Raw genomic sequence first — 19,328 nt, 5'->3', positions numbered from 1 at the left:
GATCTCTGACATGCAGTAATTTACTACGACTTTTGTGAGTTCGATTCCTATTGTTGACTGTCATTTTAGCAGTGACTTACCATCTGAACTATATATATATTTTTATCTTTTACATATCACGATTTTTCCCTGCGCTCCTCCTCAACTCCAAGAAAAGTTTATTGATCTAATTATATTATTTTTGGTTTTTGCTGTTCAGGGTTTGAGTATTTTTTTATCTCTCCCCTGTGCCTCCCCCTTGGTTTAAGTAATTATTTTTCTTATGTACACTATTGCGTATATAGGTTTATTTATGTCATACTTTTCCTTGTGCCTTTAGTTCAGCTATATGCTTTGTAGCTAGGGTTTTTTTAGGGGGTTTTCTTGTACCATTTAGCTTTTTTTGTGTCACTTTATATAGTTATTAGGCTCATTATTTAGACACATTTTGGTTATTGGTTCATTTTTCAGCATTATTTATTTTTGTATATTTTTAGCTAGTCACAGCTCTTATGTATTTTTGCTGCCTTTAGTGTGTTTATGTTTTTAATGTTAGTGTTTCTTATTGCTCGCTATTAAATCTATTCATTTTCAACTTTGACTTTGTTTCCAAGTCTTTTTGCTATATTTGATTAGTTATTCTGTGGTATATTTAGAGTGCTGTTTTCGTGGATTGAATTAGTCTTTTGTGTGTTTAATATTATTATGGGTTTATAGTGTGCTGTTTTGTCACTGCTAATACATGTCTTTTTGCTTATCTGAGTGTTGCTGCTTTTGTGCCTTATATATATATATTTTTTTTTTTTGTGGTTGTACCGCGTCCGCCGTAGGGGGAAAGCTGAGAACTCTCCCAGCATTCCCAGACCCGGTGGGGCAGCGGCAACAGCACGCAGTACGTAGCCGGCATCTGGCAGCTCTTCTCCCTGTCTCTGCTTCCTGCTTCTGCTTCCGTCTTGCGAGAGCAAGCTCCCTTAAAGAGACAGTGTGTCTCTGTGTGTGTGTGTATATTTGACTGTTTGTGTGTGTGTGTGTGTGTGTGTGTGTGTGTGTGTGTGTGTGTGTGTGTGTGTGTGTGTGTGGTGTGTTGTGAGTGTGCTGTGTGTGTGTGCAGTGTGCTGTGTGTGTGTGCAGTGTGCTGTGAGTGTGTGCGGTGTGCTGCGAGTGTGTGCAGTGTGCTGTGAGTGTATGCAGTGTGCTGTGAGTGTATGCAGTATGCTGTGAATGTATGCAGTGTCATGTGAGTGTGTGCAGTGTGCTGTGAGTGTATGCAGTGTGCTGTGAATGTATGCAGTGTGCAGTGAGTGTGTGCAATGTGTGTGCAAAAAAAATTCGGGGTCCACGCTCAAACCTTGTTATAGCGGATTGCGCTATAACGGGGTTGATCTGTGTATATATATATACATTCTGTATATATATATATTGTGACAGAGTCACTGACTCAGTAGGCTGGAACAGTGAATGAAGAGATGCTGCAGCCAGTACACAGAGCGTTAATCTCCTCAGACAGAGAAAGCACAGCTGAAGACTGATTAAACAGGTTCTGAACTCGTCAGTGAAACAAGTTTTTTAAAAAGCAGGAAGTTGCTCACACAAGGTGAGCTTGTTTTTCCACGTGAGGGTGGAGAGAATTCTCCCGGCTAGGAAGCCGTAGCCGTAGCTGTTGCTCTGGTCCCCCAGTCCTGCGAGGAGCTTTGCTGCTGGGACCAGCTGGGACCCCAACCCAGGATAAAGATAAAGATTGCTGCGAGCTGGACACAGCCTGCTCCCCGGAACCGTGTTCCTGTTTGCTGTTGGAGCTGCAACACAGATAAGACTTTATTATCATACTTATTGGTTATCCTTTGTGTAGCATATGTTTTGGGCATAACCAAGTAAGCTGGCTGCCCTGTTAGTAAGGGCTCAAGAAGTGAGTTAGTTTCCCTAACGGGACTAGGCTTTAATTTCTAGAAAGTAGTTTCTTAAAGGGACAGTGCACCCGTACTTTATTTTGGTTGTGGCTAATAAACCACTATAGTTTAACGTTTCCCATCATGCCTAGCGTCTTACTGACCACGCCGCGAGGCCATCATGCCACAGGTGGTGTCAGAAGTGGGTTGCTACGCCTCTGGGGTCAGTAGATGAAGATGTGTTGAGACACTGAACTCAAGCGGGGAAAAAAAAGTGCTGAATGTAAAGTTTGCCCCGTCGGTATGAAAGGATTGCTGTGTAAAGCTAATGCCTTTGCTGAAGCGAGTGAATTTGCAGCTAGCAAGTGCTGTGTGTAAAATTTGCCCTGTCTGGTTTAAAAGAAAATGAAAATGGATTTTGGCAAAGATGTTGCCCTAAGAAGAACCCAGAAGGTTCAAAGGTTGTAAAGCACGTACAACTTACGTGTGTTGTGCAAAGTCTGCCTCGTCGGGTGTGGAAAAAAAAAACAAAAAAAACCCCAGGGTTTTCAAATGGTCGCCGTCAAGTGTCAGTTTTGCAATGTACATAACCATACAAAACAGTGTCCCTTCAGGCCATATGATGATTATGATGACGACGCATATGTGGCCCTGAGAAGAGAGACGTACCCGCAGATGAAAGCTGCAAAAGTGACCAGTGTCCAGAGCGCAGGACCCCATAATCTTGGAGTCAGTGACCAGGAGTTCGGAGCTGTGCCGGCTAGAAGGAAACCAGGTGACTTTCTAAAGGATTCAGTATGCTGGTCCTGTCATGAACCAGGACAACAGGCATCAGCAAGGCACCAAGATGTGCTGCAGACCGGAGTGATGGGCAGAATTGTCACAGGAATGGTGGCAAAGGAAAAGGAGGAGCAAAGGGAAGCTGAATCCTTGATCCAGGAAAAGGAGGCCTTAATTTCTGCACTCAAAACTGCCCACCGTGATTATGATGTCTAGCAGGAGCAATTGAATAGGGAGCGAGAAACGAACACCGAGGTACAGAGGTGTATTCTCCCAGCTATACAAGAGTATGCGGCTTTAAAGAAAACAGAGCGTCTCTTATGGAGTGAGTTAGAGGAGCTGACGACAAGTTTGGATAAGGCCAACACCGCAATTGCTACCATGGAATCAGAGAGAACAAGTCCTGATTGGAAACTATGCTATAAGATGTCACAGAGAGATGTGCAAAACTTCATCAAAGACTTAGAAGTTTCTCACCAAGAGGCATGCGCGCTCAAAACAGAGCTGAAGCTCTCACGCCAGGAGGGCCACTGTCTAACTACAGAGCTGGGTACTTTGAAGAAAGCCAATGAGACGGTCCTAAGGGATATAGAGACTGTGAAAATGGAGAATATACACCTGAAGGAAGAGGTTTTATACCTGACTGGTCAGGTCAGTGATGGGACTGAGAAGGTTCACCAAGCACAGAAAGTGAAGACGCAATTGGCACAAGAAAAATTAGAAGTAAAGGCTGCACTGCAGAATGCAGAGAAAATGCTGGAAAAAAATGCCTCGCCCTGGAGCAGCTGAAGGTCACGATGAGCGCCACAAGAGCATCGCTGGAGGCGGAGCTTAGAAGCAAGGTGACTCTGTGTGAGAGGGAACATGAGAAGGTCCAAAGACTGAGGCAAGAGCCGGAGAAGCAGAAAGGCAGCGCCATCCCAATGAGTCAGTATACCAAGGAGAAAGAGGCCTGGAAAACAGAAGTAGCAGCGATCCTAGCGACAAGAACTGCAGAGCTCCAAAAGATGAAGGAGGCGCTGATGCAAACCCAGAGTAAGCACCGGGAAGAGGTGAAGGCCCTGAGAGGGGACTGCCAGCATCAGATTGAAGAGTTGCAGATGCATATGGCTGAGCGCGAGATGCAGCGTGCCAAGAGGGAGGAGGTGTCTGTCCGTCAGGTGGCCTGCCTGTCATTGCACCATGAAACCGAGATGGCTGATATCCACAGGCGGCTGGACTACACAACCAATGAGGGGCCCCGGCTACAACTGGAGCTGGACAAGGTCCGTGAGGAACACCAGCAGCTGCAGGTCCAGAATTAAGAAAGAGAGACAGATTTAAGCCTTGCTTTGAGTCTACTAGAAGATGTAAACAACATAACGCAGGAGAGGAAACACATCGCTCACTTAGTTAATGATCACAATTTTGTATAATTCACATGTGTCATATAGTTTGGACACAAATGGGTGCTGCCTATGTACTAGAAGTTAATAGTATTAACAATTGAATGAGAGTGTGACAAAGTCACAAAATCATCCACAGAAAGTACATTTATGGTGCACACCACAATAATAATTATATTTATATTTTATTTAGTGATGATATAATGTGAGTAAACCATAAGTGATAAAAGTGACAAAAATAAAATAAAATGTAAGTAAAAAATCCCACGTGGTGCTTGCTGATTAGTCACAGTATTCAATAATCAATAAACTACAAAACTTTAGACAATACAATTATCTAATGATTCATGAAATCTAACCAGAAGATCTAATAAATTTGAAACGCTGAAACCAGTATAAAGATCAAGTTGCACAATACATCCGACAGCCAATCTAGTAGCAATGTGTGTCTTAATCTCAGAAGGCAATCAACAGACTGCAGCATGCTAACAAATACAAAGGAGTGAATACATGGGAAATCCCTGTTGCTAACCTAACATATGAACGCCGTTACAAGCAACAGCCCAGCTCTAACATCGCTGGCAAATTGTACTCGGGAAAACCTACTTCTAGTGACACTATTGACACATGTAGTGCATATAGCACTCGAGTTGCAACACATTCACTCAAAAATTTAGCCATACGATACTTAGCTACAGTGCTGTCAGTCTCAGCCCTCCATGTACAACACCACGACTACACGAGTCGTAGCAGTGACTGAATCAGGCGCACCACGTGACGTGACGTCACCGCGTCACTGTGCCCACGCCCTACGCGTATCTCTCCAGGCGGAGCTTCGTCAGGGGCAAGTGGATAATGGATCAACCCCCAAGCTGCGTTATATACCTTCAAAGGTGAACAATTACTTAAACACAGCTGGCAGAGAGGATTCAAACACTGGAAATGATTGCGCAATGATGTATAAGGCGCTGATGAGGACTGAGTCAATCCCTACAATCATGTTGAAAATCACTCTGTCGGTTGGTCACATTAGAGTTGACCCTCAAAATAAAATCACTAAAAACAAATTTATTAAAGTATTTATTAAATGGAAGCTTATTTATATTTAATGAAATATATAAATATGTACATATATGCATTGCTCTGCACATTTTGCAGTCAAATACTGATACTGAGTCAATCCTGACCAGAATGTGGCCGACTGTAATGGAAAGAAAAGGCAAACAGAGCCATATCTCCGAATATCAATGTAAAACAGATGATTCTCAAACTATATGACAGGATCAGTCCTCATATTACATAAGGGAGGGGGCAATTGGTAGGGAGAGATGTTATATTGTTAGCATAGGGAAAGATATTCTCATCATTGCTGGCAAACTGGCACAGTTGCTGAATTACAGAAATTGATAAAGGGATTCAAATGAAGGAAGTAAAAGTAAAACCCTCATTTAAACCCTGTGGGTACAGGGTTTTTAAGCGATATATCCATTCTGCTTCTCGTCGTAGAAGTTTGAGATCTATATCGCCACCACGTATGTTGTTCTTAACCAAATCAATCCCCATAAATTGCAAACAACTAGGATTACCATTATGTATCGAATTAACATGGCGTGCTACAGGTGTGTCTGCTTTATTAATAACGGATTTAACATGTTCTAATACGCGTCTACGTAGTTCACGTATTGTTTTGCCAACGTATCTTAGACCACACATACAGTTGATAAGATATACTACATTAAAGCTTTTGCAATTAACAAAATGTTTTATCTCAAATTGCTTTGATTGATCGTGATTTTCAAACATTTTTGTGGTCTGATATATTGACATGCCTTGCAACTGCCACAGGCAAAACAGCCCTTTGGTGGATTTGGTAACCATGTTGTTGGTGTCTTTTTATGGTGGTGACTATGTACAAGATCATCTTTGAGATTTTTTGATCTCCTACTAGTGATACTGGGAGTCTCATTCAGTACTAGTGCCAAGTCACTATCTGATCGCAAAATATGCCAATGTTGTGAAAATATTTTTTTGATATCTGCCCATCTATTACTATAAGTACCAATACATCTGATTTGAGTGTCTTGCACTTTAGTGTTTGGAATAAGTAGAGAGTCCCTATCACACATCAACGCCCTGTTGTATGCCTTTTTTAAATTATTTAAGGAATATCCTCTCTCAAGAAATCTATTTTTTAGATCCTTGGATTGTATTTTGAAGTCTTTCAGAGTTGAGCAATATCAATATGCAATATCATGAATACTGAATATATTGATCTGATTTATTGATGATATTGATGATATTCTCTTGATATGGAGTGGCCCATTGAATCTGTTGCTTGAATTTATTAACAAATTAAATATCAATGTTCTCAATTTACGTTTGACCTCTGAACACAGTCAATCCAAGGTTACATTCTTGGATCTCAATATCACAAAAGATTCAACTAATTTGATTCAAACTACAGTGTTTAGAAAGCCTACCTCTACTAACAATTTGTTATTAGCAAGTAGCCAACATCCAGACTCCTTGATACGTGGGATACCGACAGGCCAATATTTGCGCCTTAGGAGAAATTGCTCAACTCTGAAAGACTTCAAAATACAATCCAAGGATCTAAAAAATAGATTTCTTGAGAGAGGATATTCCTTAAATAATTTAAAAAAGGCATACAACAGGGTGTTGATGTGTGATAGGGACTCTCTACTTATTCCAAACACAAAAGTGCAAGACACTCAAATCAGATGTATTCGTACTTATAGTAATAGATGGGCAGATAGCAAAAAAATATTTTCACAACATTGGCATATTTTGCGATCAGATAGCGACTTGGCACTAGTACTGAATGAGACTCCCAGTATCACTAGTAGGAGATCAAAAATTCTCAAAGATGATCTTGTACATAGTCACCACCATAAAAAGACACCAACAACATGGTTACCAAATCCACCAAAGGGCTGTTTTGCCTGTGGCAGTTGCAAGGCATGTCAAAATATGCAGACCACAAAAATGTTTGAAAATCACAATCAATCAAAGCAATTTGAGATAAAAAAAAAATTTAATGGCAAAAGCTTTAATGTAGTATATCTTATCAACTGTATGTGTGGTCTAAGATACGTTGGCAAAACAATACGTGAACTACGTAGAGGCGTATTAGAACATGTTAACTCTGTTATTAATAAAGTAGACACACCGGTAGCACGCCATGTTAATTCGATACATAATGGTAATCCTACTTATTTGCAATTTATGGGGATTGATTTGGTTAAGAACAACATACGTGGTGGCGATATAGATCTCAAACTTCTACGACGAGAAGCAGAATGGATATATCGCTTAAAAACCCTGTACCCACAGGGTTTAAATGAGGGTTTTACTTTAACTTCCTTCATTTGAATCCCTTTACCCATTTCTGTAATTCAGCAACTGTGCCAGTTTGCCAGCAATGATGAGAATATCTTTCCCTATGCTAACAATATAACATCTCTCCCTACCAATTGCCCCCTCCCTTATGTAATATGAGGACTGATCCTGTCATATAGTTTGAGAATCATCTGTTTTACATTGATATTCGGAGATATGGCTCTGTTTGCCTTTTCTTTCCATTACAGTCGGCCACATTTTGGTCAAGATTGACTCAGTATCAGTATTTGACTGCAAAATGTGCAGAGCAATGTATATATGTACATATTTATATATTTCATTAAATATAAATAAGCTTCCATTTAATAAATACTTTAATAAATTTGTTTTTAGTGATTTTATTTTGAGGGTCAACTCTAATGTGACCAACCGACAGAGTTTGCCAACATGATTGTAGGGATTGACTCAGTCCTCATCAGCGCCTTATACATCATTGCGCAATCATTTTCAGTGTTTGAATCCTCTCTGCCAGCTGTGTTTAAGTAATTGTTCACCTTTGAAGGTATATAACGCAGCTTGGGGGTTGATCCATTATCCACTTGCCCCTGACTAAGCTCCGCCTGGAGAAAAACGCATAGGGCGTGGGCACGGTGACGCGGTGATGTCACGTCACGTGGTGCGCCTGATTCAGTCACTGCTGAGACTCGTGAAGCCGTGGTGTTGTTTATGGAGGGCTGAGACTGACAGCACTGTAGCTTAATATCGTATGGCTACATTTTTGAGTGAATGTGTTGCAACTTGAGTGCTATATGCACTACATGTGTCAATTATGTCACTAGAAGTAGGTTTTCCCAAGTACAATTTGCCAGCTATGTTAGAGCTGGGCTGTTGCTTGTAACGGCGTTCATATGTTAGGTTAGCAACAGGGATTTCCCATGTATTCACTCCTTTGTATTTGTTAGCATGCTGCGGTCTGTTGATTGCCTTCTGAGATTAAGACACACATTGCTACTAGATTGGCTGTCGGATGTATTGTGCAACTTGATCTTTATACTGGTTTCAGCGTTTCAGATTTATTAGATCTTCTGGTTAGATTTCACGAAGCATTAGATAATTGTATTGTCTACAGTTTTGTAGTTTATTGATTATTGAATACTGTGACTAATCAGCAAGCACTACGTGGGATTTTTTAATTACATTTTATTTTTGTCACTTTTATCACTTATGGTTTTCTCACATTATATCATCACTAAATAAAATATTAATATAATTATTATTGTGGTGTGCACCATAAATGTACTTTCTGTGGATGATTTTGTGATTTTGTCACACTCTCATTCAATTGTTAAAACTAGGGGATATAGAATCGCGACTCAATTCTAATGAAGATGAACTAGCAGCCGCACTGAGTGAAAGAAGAAAGGCAGAAGGACAGCTTCAAGACCTGAGGAAGGACCTGGAGTCTGAGTGTACTGGCCACAAGATGGCAGAGAAACAAAAGTGTGACCTAGTCAAGGAGCTTGAGTCTCTGAAGACTGAGCGGGACGCTACGTTGGACTCTACTGCTGCCCAGCAGGAGGTTTCTCAGATGAAGCTGGAGGAAAAGCTTACAACCCCAAGACAGACGTTTGGGTCACTGAAGCAGTCCAAGGAAAAGGTGGCGATAGAAATAAAGCAAAAAAGACGCACCAGGAAGCATGACCGTGATACCGTTGCAGTACTACAGTCTACTTTCCACAAGGCACGGGAAGCGAAGGCCAAGTGGCGATGCAGAAGAACGGTAAGAATCCAATAATACTACAGTGCCCAGGGGACCCAAAGTGGATACCTTGCCATTAGGGTAGCCACTGTGAAGAGACAGTCGCGAATGAGATGGAAGTGTGCCCGTGATCATAAGAGGCAAAAGACCGCACAGATTGTCCAGTGACTCTCTCAACAGAGTAAGTTAAAGAGTCAAGACAGAAAGGCCCAAGCCTATGAGTCTGGTGATGGTAAAAGAGAGGTGCCATGGGGTGCACTTCGGGTTAATAAGAATCCTGACCAAGTTGAAGTACTAAAGATAAATATTGTGGAACCCAACACTGAAGGTACGCTGATGGAGAAAGGTCCAAAAGCCAACACCGCTAAAACAGAGTTGCTACCCTCACAAGAGAAGGCCAAACAGTCACTGGCGAGTGTGTGCAATGAGCTGACGGAGGTCAAGGCTCTTTTACAGGGTAAAGGAGACTCTGAGCACAAGAGAACGATGCATCTTCACGATTTGCAGATCAAGGTCATAACGTGGCGCAGAGTCCTGGCAGAGAGAGCTAATAGAAGCAGGATGCTCAGGAACCTTTGCAAGAAGAGACACAACAAAAGCAAAGCATCAACCTTAAACTGGAACAACACAAGGAGATAGTGAGGTACCAGTCCTCAGGCCCAAATGGCCTGGTAATTACCCCAAAAAGAAAATGCCTAAATTGGAAGGCAAGAAAAAAAAAGGGGGAGGGAAGGGCCGACGTCAGACATTTTCGACAAAGATGCTGGTGCACGGGAATGGTGCACGGGCCGCTCCACAGGACAATGTTTCGCTGGGGAGAGGGATATGTGACAGATTCACTGACTCAGTAGGCTGGAACAGTGAATGGAGAAATGCTGCAGCCAGTACACAGAGCGTTAATCTCCTCAGACAGAGAAAGCACAGCTGAAGACTGATTAAACAGGGGCTGAACTCATCAGTGAAACAATTGCTTTAAAAAGCAGGAAGTTGCTCACACAAGGTGAGCTTGTTTTTCCACATGAGGGTGGAGAGAATTCTCCCGGCTAGGAAGCCGTAGCCATAGCTGTTGCTCTGGTCCCCCAGTCCTGTGAGGAGCTTTGCTGCTGGGACCAGCTGGGACCCAAACCCAGGATAAAGATAAAGATAAAGATTGCTGCGAGCTGGACACAGCCTGCTCCCCGGAACCTTGTTCCTGTTTGCTGTTGGAGCTGCAACACAGATAAGACTTTATTATTATACTTATTTATTATCCTTTGTGTAGCATATGTTTTGGGCATAACCAGGTTAACTGGCTGCCCTGTTAGTAAGGGCTCAAGAAGTGAGTTAGTTTCCCTAACGGGACTAGGCTTTAATTTCTAGAAAGTAGTTTCTTAAAGGGACAGTGCACCCGTACATTATTTTGGTTGTGGCTAATAAACCACTATAGTTTAACGTTTCCCATCGTGTCTAGTGTCTTACTGACCCCGCCGCGAGGCCGTCCTGCCACAATATATATATATATATATATATATATATATATATATATATATATATATATATATGAAAGAAAAAGAGAAAAAAACAGGCGCACACCTAGTGCATTAAAGTAAAACAAACAATTTATGGAACATTAAAAAAGACAAATGCCCACTCACAAGTCAAACGGTAAAATAAAGCAGTTATGAGATTGGCTCTCATATGCCAGCAGTAGCGTCCGGATCAGCAATGGAGACCTGTCCTACACGTGTGGCTCAGTCTCCTTCACCGGAAGTGACGTCCTTCCGGTCGTGTGCCCCGCAATAGGAAATCCCTCCGGGAACCACAGGAACCACAGCCTGTGCCCTAGCTTGCTTGCGTCTGGCTGCTGCACTACCAGGAGTGGTAAGGATGTGTCCGCTTTTCTTGTCTGGCTCGCCGCTCTCACACTGCAATCCAAGTAGTCCGCGATAGCTGCATTCAGTGGGAAAGTGCCTCCTCCGTCTTAGCCACGCCCAACGCGTTTCGTCATCAAAGATGACTTCTTCAGGGGATGCCCATTGGCTGTGACCCCACAGTACTTATAGCAAGGTCAATTTGCATACATAATTAGGAAAACAATTAAATCGTTAGTTACATGATTTGATTCACTCCATAGGTCTAAAGTTACCTTATTGCCTTAATTCTTATGGAATGATTATAAAGACACCACTACTTTTGCAAAAGATGAAACATAGCTCATTTGTATATGTATATAATTTACTTAAATGGTTTATCACAAACTAAGGAATGAATTTAGGATAGAATTAGGATAGAATTCAAATTGATAGTTGTAATAGGACTTAGATAACAATTGTGATGGCTAGATAGAATGTTTAGACATATAGTTTGTAACTTAAATGAATTAATTGATGATAAATTACCACACAATTTGATTTAACTATTTATTTCTAAATTTAAATCTAGTTACTCAAATTCTCAAGAGTTGGAAAAGGATAGTGACAGTGAGTATTAAAATACCTAGTTTTCCCAACATATCATTTAACATGGCAAACAATAATTATTCCATTGCAGGGTAAATCCAACCTCAGTGAAAATCACATCCATACCTGTAATTGAATTATCAATGCAAAAATAGATAACTATTTGAATCAGAGGTACAGCAATAGTTGTTACTTACCAAGGACAGAAGAAATATCAAAACGATATGTAGAATTTTGGGTGTATAATTATATGTATTGTAACTAATATGTTACCTTATGTAAGTGTAAATGTATAATAACTATAATAATAATAGTGTATAATAAGTATAAATGTGAAATAACCGTGTTGAATATGCGGAAGTGAAATATATGTATGTGAATGTGACTATTAAAAAAGTGTATGAATAATATCTATGAATTCTTGTTATTTGTGTATGTATGTAAATTAAATATTGTTTATGTGTGTGAACTAGTAAAATAATAAAGTGAAACAGCAAGATCAGTTCCTGGACCTGAATAGACACATCAAAAATGTGATGCAATATAATATACAGTGAACAAAAATAATTGGGCTTGAATTGGAATCTAGTAGTGGATTAAAAAGTGGATTACATGAGGATGTTTTTAATCCACTACTAGATTCCAATTCAAGCCCAATTGAAGCAGATCAGGGCATTCTATTGAGTTGTAAACCATCACCATTTGTCCCAAAATTGACATATTTCCCTTATCAATCTAAGGGTAACTTTATTGAAACTTTTTATACAGTGGTCTTGAGAGACCTAGAACAGTTGTGTCTTAACAATGTGGAACTGAAATTTAACAATCTCACTAAAGAAGAAAATCAAGCTCTAATGAATATAAAAAACAACAATGATTTAATTGTTCGGCAAGCAGACAAGGGGGGGGCGATTGTCCTGCAGGATCGGGCGGATTATCTCTGTGAGGCCCATCGCCTCCTCCTTGACACCACATCATATAAAATTCTTACTGAGGATCCATCTGAAGGTTATCAGTTGGAGTTCCGGGGTCTCCTCCAATGTGCATTCTCTGAGGGAATTATTTCGAAATTAGAGCACAGGTTTTTATATATTAAACACCCTAGAACCCCTATTTTCTATCACATTCCTAAATTGCACAAAGATATAGTTAAACCACCAGGGAGGCCTATTGTGTCAGGGATTGGCTCGATGACGTCCAACGTGTCCCAGTATGTGGATTACTATCTACAGCCTTATGTCATCAAATTGCGCTCGTACATACGGGACACGTTGCATGTCATTGACTCCATCTCTGACATTAAGTGGAAGGATACCTATCACTGGGTCACTTGTGATGTATCTTCACTCTACACCTGTATTGAACACTTAAAGGGTATCCAGGCAATTAGTCACTTTTTACAATTAGATCCTAGTTTGCACCCTTCACAACGGTCTTTCCTTTTAACATGTATCCAATTTATGTTGAATCATAACTATTTTCTTTTTGGAAATACATATTATCTGCAAATCTGTGGAACGGCCATGGGGGCCAAATTTGCTCCCAGCTATGCTAACCTCTATATGGGACTGTGGGAGTGTGTGGGGGGATACTGGGGGGATACCCATGTGTGGGGGGATGCTGTGCTTGGGGCGGGTTTGGTTTTCTATGGCCGCTTCATAGATGATATCCTTATTATTTGGGATGGTGAGAGGGGCACCTTGGAGGGGATTTTGGAATCCTTCAATGATAACCAAATGGGGTTGAAATTCACATACAATATTCACCCAGATACCATAATATTTCTAGATCTAGAGTTATTTGTGGGTCCTCAGAATGTTATTCAGACCAAAACGCATTTTAAAACTGTGGCTGCAAACAGCTACCTACAGTATGGTAGCAATCATTACAAAAAATGGTTAGATAATGTTCCAAAGAGTCAGTTCCACAGATTAAGACGCAACTGTTCTTTGGACAAAGATTTCTATGTCCAGGGCACAGATCTTTCATCTAAGTTTCAGGAGAAAGGCTACGATATGGCAATTGTTAATAAATCTTTTTTAGATGCCAGCTTACTGGATCGTGCAACTTTGCTGGAAAAATCAAAAAGAAAAACAAAAAATAAAAATGAGGTTAAATCCCATGGATCAGGGCCTAAATTTATTACACAATTTAACCAGTCTGCCATACAGATTAAAAAAATAATGAATGACCATTGGAATATTCTGGTCAGCGATCCAGAAATTGGTCATCTTTTGCCTAAACATGCTCCTGTTATCTTTAGGAAAGCGAGGAGTATCAAAACCATAATTGCTCCTAGCAAATTAAAAACATCTAAGGTAGTCAATAATTTGAAAATGGATGGTTCTGTCCCTATTAGGGTTAAGGGGAACTTTGGATGCGGGAGAAGCAGATGCCTAACGTGCAAACATTTGATTAAAACAAATAAATTTAAATCCTACTCTAATGGCACCTCACATGATATAGCAGAGTACATTAATTGTCTCAGTGAATACGTCATCTACTTGATATCATGTGAGTGTGGTCTACAATATGTAGGCCGCACATCAAGAGCTTTAAGCACGAGGTTCTTAGAACATCGAAGAAACATAATAAATGGGTGCCAAACACACAACCTCTCCCGCCATTATTGTAATGAACACTCAAAAAATCCTAGGTCCCTACGAGTTATGGGCATTGAATTTATCCCTCCCACCTATATGGGTGGGGATCGTTTCAAAAGACTGTGTATGAGGGAGACTTACTGGATGTATATTTTGGATACATTGCATCCAAAGGGACATAATGATCACATTGATATTAGCACTATAGTGTGATCACTCAAAGTGGGTAATCCTTCGGAGGTCTGGTTTGAGTGCTCTGATAGCACTCCCTCTGAACTACAGTGACATGTCAGATCTTTATATGTATTGTCCAATAAAATTATTTTTGTTCACTGTATATTATATTGCATCACATTTTTGATGTGTCTATTCAGGTCCAGGAACTGATCTTGCTGTTTCACTTTATTATTTTACTAGTTCACACACATAAACAATATTTAATTTACATACATACACAAATAACAAGAATTCATAGATATTATTCATACACTTTTTTAATAGTCACATTCACATACATATATTTCACTTCCGCATATTCAACACGGTTATTTCACATTTATACTTATTATACACTATTATTATTATAGTTATTATACATTTACACTTACATAAGGTAACATATTAGTTACAATACATATAATTATACACCCAAAATTCTACATATCGTTTTGATATTTCTTCTGTCCTTGGTAAGTAACAACTATTGCTGTACCTCTGATTCAAATAGTTATCTATTTTTGCATTGATAATTCAATTACAGGTATGGATGTGATTTTCACTGAGGTTGGATTTACCCTGCAATGGAATAATTATTGTTTGCCATGTTAAATGATATGTTGGGAAAACTAGGTATTTTAATACTCACTGTCACTATCCTTTTCCAACTCTTGAGAATTTGAGTAACTAGATTTAAATTTAGAAATAAATAGTTAAATCAAATTGTGTGGTAATTTATCATCAATTAATTCATTTAAGTTACAAACTATATGTCTAAACATTCTATCTAGCCATCACAATTGTTATCTAAGTCCTATTACAACTATCAATTTGAATTCTATCCTAATTCTATCCTAAATTCATTCCTTAGTTTGTGATAAACCATTTAAGTAAATTATATACATATACAAATGAGCTATGTTTCATCTTTAGCAAAAGTAGTGGTGTCTTTATAATCATTCCATAAGAATTAAGGCAATAAGGTAACTTTAGACCTATGGAGTGAATCAAATCATGTAACTAACGATTTAATTGTTTTCCTAATTATGTATGCAAATTGACCTTGCTATAAGTACTGTGGGGTCACAGCCAATGGGCATCCCCTGAAGAAGTCATCTTTGATGACGAAACGCGTTGGGCGTGGCTAAGACGGAGGAGGCACTTTCCCACTGAATGCAGCTATCGCGGACTACTTGGATTGCAGTGTGAGAGCGGCGAGCCAGACAAGAAAAGCGGACACATCCTTACCACTCCTGGTAGTGCAGCAGCCAGACGCAAGCAAGCTAGGGCACAGGCTGTGGTTCCTGTGGTTCCCGTAGGGATTTCCTATTGCGGGGCACACGACCGGGAGGACGTCACTTCCGGTGAAGGAGACTGAGCCACACGTGTAGGACAGGTCTCCATTGCTGATCCGGACGCTACTGCTGGCATATGAGAGCCAATCTCATAACTGCTTTATTTTACCGTTTGACTTGTGAGTGGGCATTTGTCTTTTTTAATGTTCCATAAATTGTTTGTTTTACTTTAATGCACTAGGTGTGCGCCTGTTTTTTTCTCTTTTTCTTTCATAGGTATCTACAAGGGAGTTGTGATCCCTTTTAAACGGGCTGCCATTACCTGGATGCACTTTATTGGAACTGGACTCTATGTTTTTTAAGGTTTTGGTGTTTTTTCAATAATTTTTATGTATTTTTTAATATATATTTTATATTTTTTTTTTTTACATTTTTTATAGTAGTTTTTATTAAAGTTAATTTTACCTAACATGTGTTACCCCTATAACATAGGATCCATTTTATAATTAATACCCCCTCTGGCCACCCCATAGGTTGTCTCAACACAGTAGCTAACTTGCTCACAGTTAGGCAGGTTGTAATAATAGGCGCTCCTTAATTTTTGTTTTGTTGTGATATATATATATATATATATATATATATATATATATATATATATATATATGTCATTTTGGGGGTTTATACGAGCTTACTGGGTATCTGTATGTTTATTAACTTTGTCCAACTGTTCTCAGCTGTTTTGGAGGTTATCGCCCCCTCCTCCCCAGGTTTTAAGCTCCCTCCACCCCCCTTTCCAAATGACCCCTGTGGTTTGTTGGTCAAGACACAGCTTTCCTCCCAAAAAAACATGAATAAGTTAGCATAACTGGGGGTGAACCTGGTACCCATGGCCATTCCACAGATTTGTAAATAATACTGTGACTGGAACAAAAAATAATTTTTGGTGAGAATAAAGTTGATAATGTATAAAATAAATGCACCTTCAGTGTCAGCCATATTAATGTCACTATCAAAAGAATGTTGAACCGCTGACAGGCCCATGTCATGTGCAATGCAGGTATAGTGACTGGACATCACATATAGCCCAAACATAAGATTGTTGACAAACAATAATTGAGACAGAATCGATGATGTGTAAGGTGTCCCGAATATGTGACCTAAGATTGGAAACATAGGTCTGCAAGAAAAAAATCAAACTACTGGGACAGATTGGACATCATTGACTCCATCCCAGAGACTATGGGCCTACCAGGGGGATTCGCCAAATTCTTGTTCACTTTCGGTAAGTGATAAAAAATGGGAATCGTAGGGTGAGTGATAAACAAAAATGTAAACTATACCTCATTAAATAAGTGTCTATATAGTGCATTACTGAAGAGAAGATGTAGGTTGGCATTGTAATCCTTGGTCTGATCCTGTGGGAGTGTTTTATAAGATACTAGGTCAGATAATAGAAGATCAGCCTCCATGAGGTAAATATTCCTATCCTGCAGGACAATGCCTCAACCTTTATCAGCTTGTCTTATGATCAAATTACTACTCTTTTTTTAGTTCCTGAAGGGATCCAAACTCACCCCGAGATAACTTTTTCTTATATAGATGCAGTGGCCGTTATTTAAACATATTACAGAGCCGTTTGTGTGCGTTGCTGTACTCCACGTGGCCAGTCTCGTGATTGATTTGTTTGAATTTCATGGATCCCGATTTCTTTGGGTGCAATTCTTTGCGTTTCCGTGGCAGAAATAAATGAATTGTAATGTGTACAGTACTGTGTCAATTTTCAGGTTTTTAAAAACCAGAACACTAAAATGCCATTTTCAGCACTCAATGAAAACGAGTCAACACACGGTAATGACGTGCCATGACTTGGGTATTCTGAGGTATACGTACAACGCTTGATATGTTTGAATAACGGCCACTGCATCTGTATTTAGATTCTGAACACAATATTTTTAGGTCTCTGTGAACTAAAGAGTAGAAAGTATCAATGAAGCTACCTTTGGACTCGTAGGAGAAAAAACAGGACTGAGGTTTAATTGGCGTCTTAATGATGGAACTAGATTCAACATTTAAGTTACCAGGTGTTAATTGAGAACCAATAGATGAAGTCTCATGTATTGTAGAGAATACTGATCTACATCTGATTCAGACCATAAAAATATAAAAGTATCCGACAACTCACTTGCACCCGTTTGATATATAGGTAATTGAATGCTATTTTTATTTTTCAAAAGAAAATGTATTTTTAATGTGAGTTTGCGGATAAATCTATTGAGGTCTACAAAGACCTCAAAAGGATCAGATGTAGCACTAGGGCAAAATGAAAGACCCTTGATGAGAAGTTTGATCTGTGCCACTGTCAGTACATGGGAAAAAAGATTGAAAATCCCCTTAGGCTAAGGGAGGATACACAGTCACACCCTTTATCCAGCTTGACTTCCTCGATTATGACTCCTCCCTTAGAGGTGCTGGCGGATGTTCCCTGGCTGGTTCTGTGTACCTACCCCTAAAAAATGTCCTGTAAACTTAGAAGTATTCTTAGGAACATTTTTTGACTTCGTGATACACCCATCTGATTTGACTGATTCAGTATAGGCAAGTCCTACCGATTTATCCGTAGAAGTGCTTGCCCTATCAATATCAAGACAAGCAAATCTATTATCAGTAATAGGAATCTCAGTGTTATCTCTCAATGTCAAATTCTGTTTAGACTGTGTCTCAGTTTTTTTGCATTTTTGCCCAAAAGCACGTGATTTGTTAAAATAATTAAAAGGTGTTCTAGGAGGATGATTAAGGTGACCATGCCATGAATGAACCCTATTCAAGGCATAATCCTCCCTATCTCTCCAATTTGTTGTCTTTTCTGCTGACCAAATCGTTCTCAAATTGAACTACTTTGAGATTAATATCTTCAAATAATATAGTAAAACCTTCAAGGTCCTTAAATTCAATTAAAGCAACTTGTATACTTTCAATTGCTGTTTCAATTTTCGTTGTTCAATTCTCCTTGTTCTTGAACTCTATATGAAATCAAGAGTTTTCCTTGTTCTTGAACTCTATATGAAATCAAGCGTTACATAAGACTGTTCGAACAATTCGACAACACATTGTTCCATTCCTATGAAAATAATAGGAAAGGTGTTTTTTTTATTATTTATTTTTTTATTCTTAACCCTCTTGGTATTAATTTGTTGTCCAAATATTTTTGAAGCGAGACACTGTCCCAAAAGTGTCTCATTTGACCTAGAAGATTTTATTCATCCTCGTCAATTGTGTTTATTTTAGCATGTAGCTACAGTATTTCGCTTCATATTAACCCTGATGAAGTGTCTTTTATGATACGAAATGCGTTGGATAGGAAATAAATTGTGTGCTTTTTATTTCATTTTTACTCTTTAAATATATCTTGCTATTTAGTATTTTTTATAATTAATTCCCTTTTTGGTGCTTTTTTGCACTTATTCATTCAAAGATTGGGCGGAGCAGTGCAGTGTTCTATGTCTGCAGCTTTATTGTGAGTTTGTGAATCTTTCATTGTGAAATCACGGGACCACTGAAAACATCATCCTGGGAGTGGGTGCCTTCCCTGACCGGTACAAGCTGAGGGAAGTTACCCGGGTGTGGGTG

This window comes from Ascaphus truei, chromosome 1 (assembly GCF_040206685.1).
Source record: "Ascaphus truei isolate aAscTru1 chromosome 1, aAscTru1.hap1, whole genome shotgun sequence".
NCBI classification, from domain to species: Eukaryota; Metazoa; Chordata; class Amphibia; order Anura; family Ascaphidae; genus Ascaphus; species Ascaphus truei.
This window is presented reverse-complemented; position numbering follows the sequence as displayed.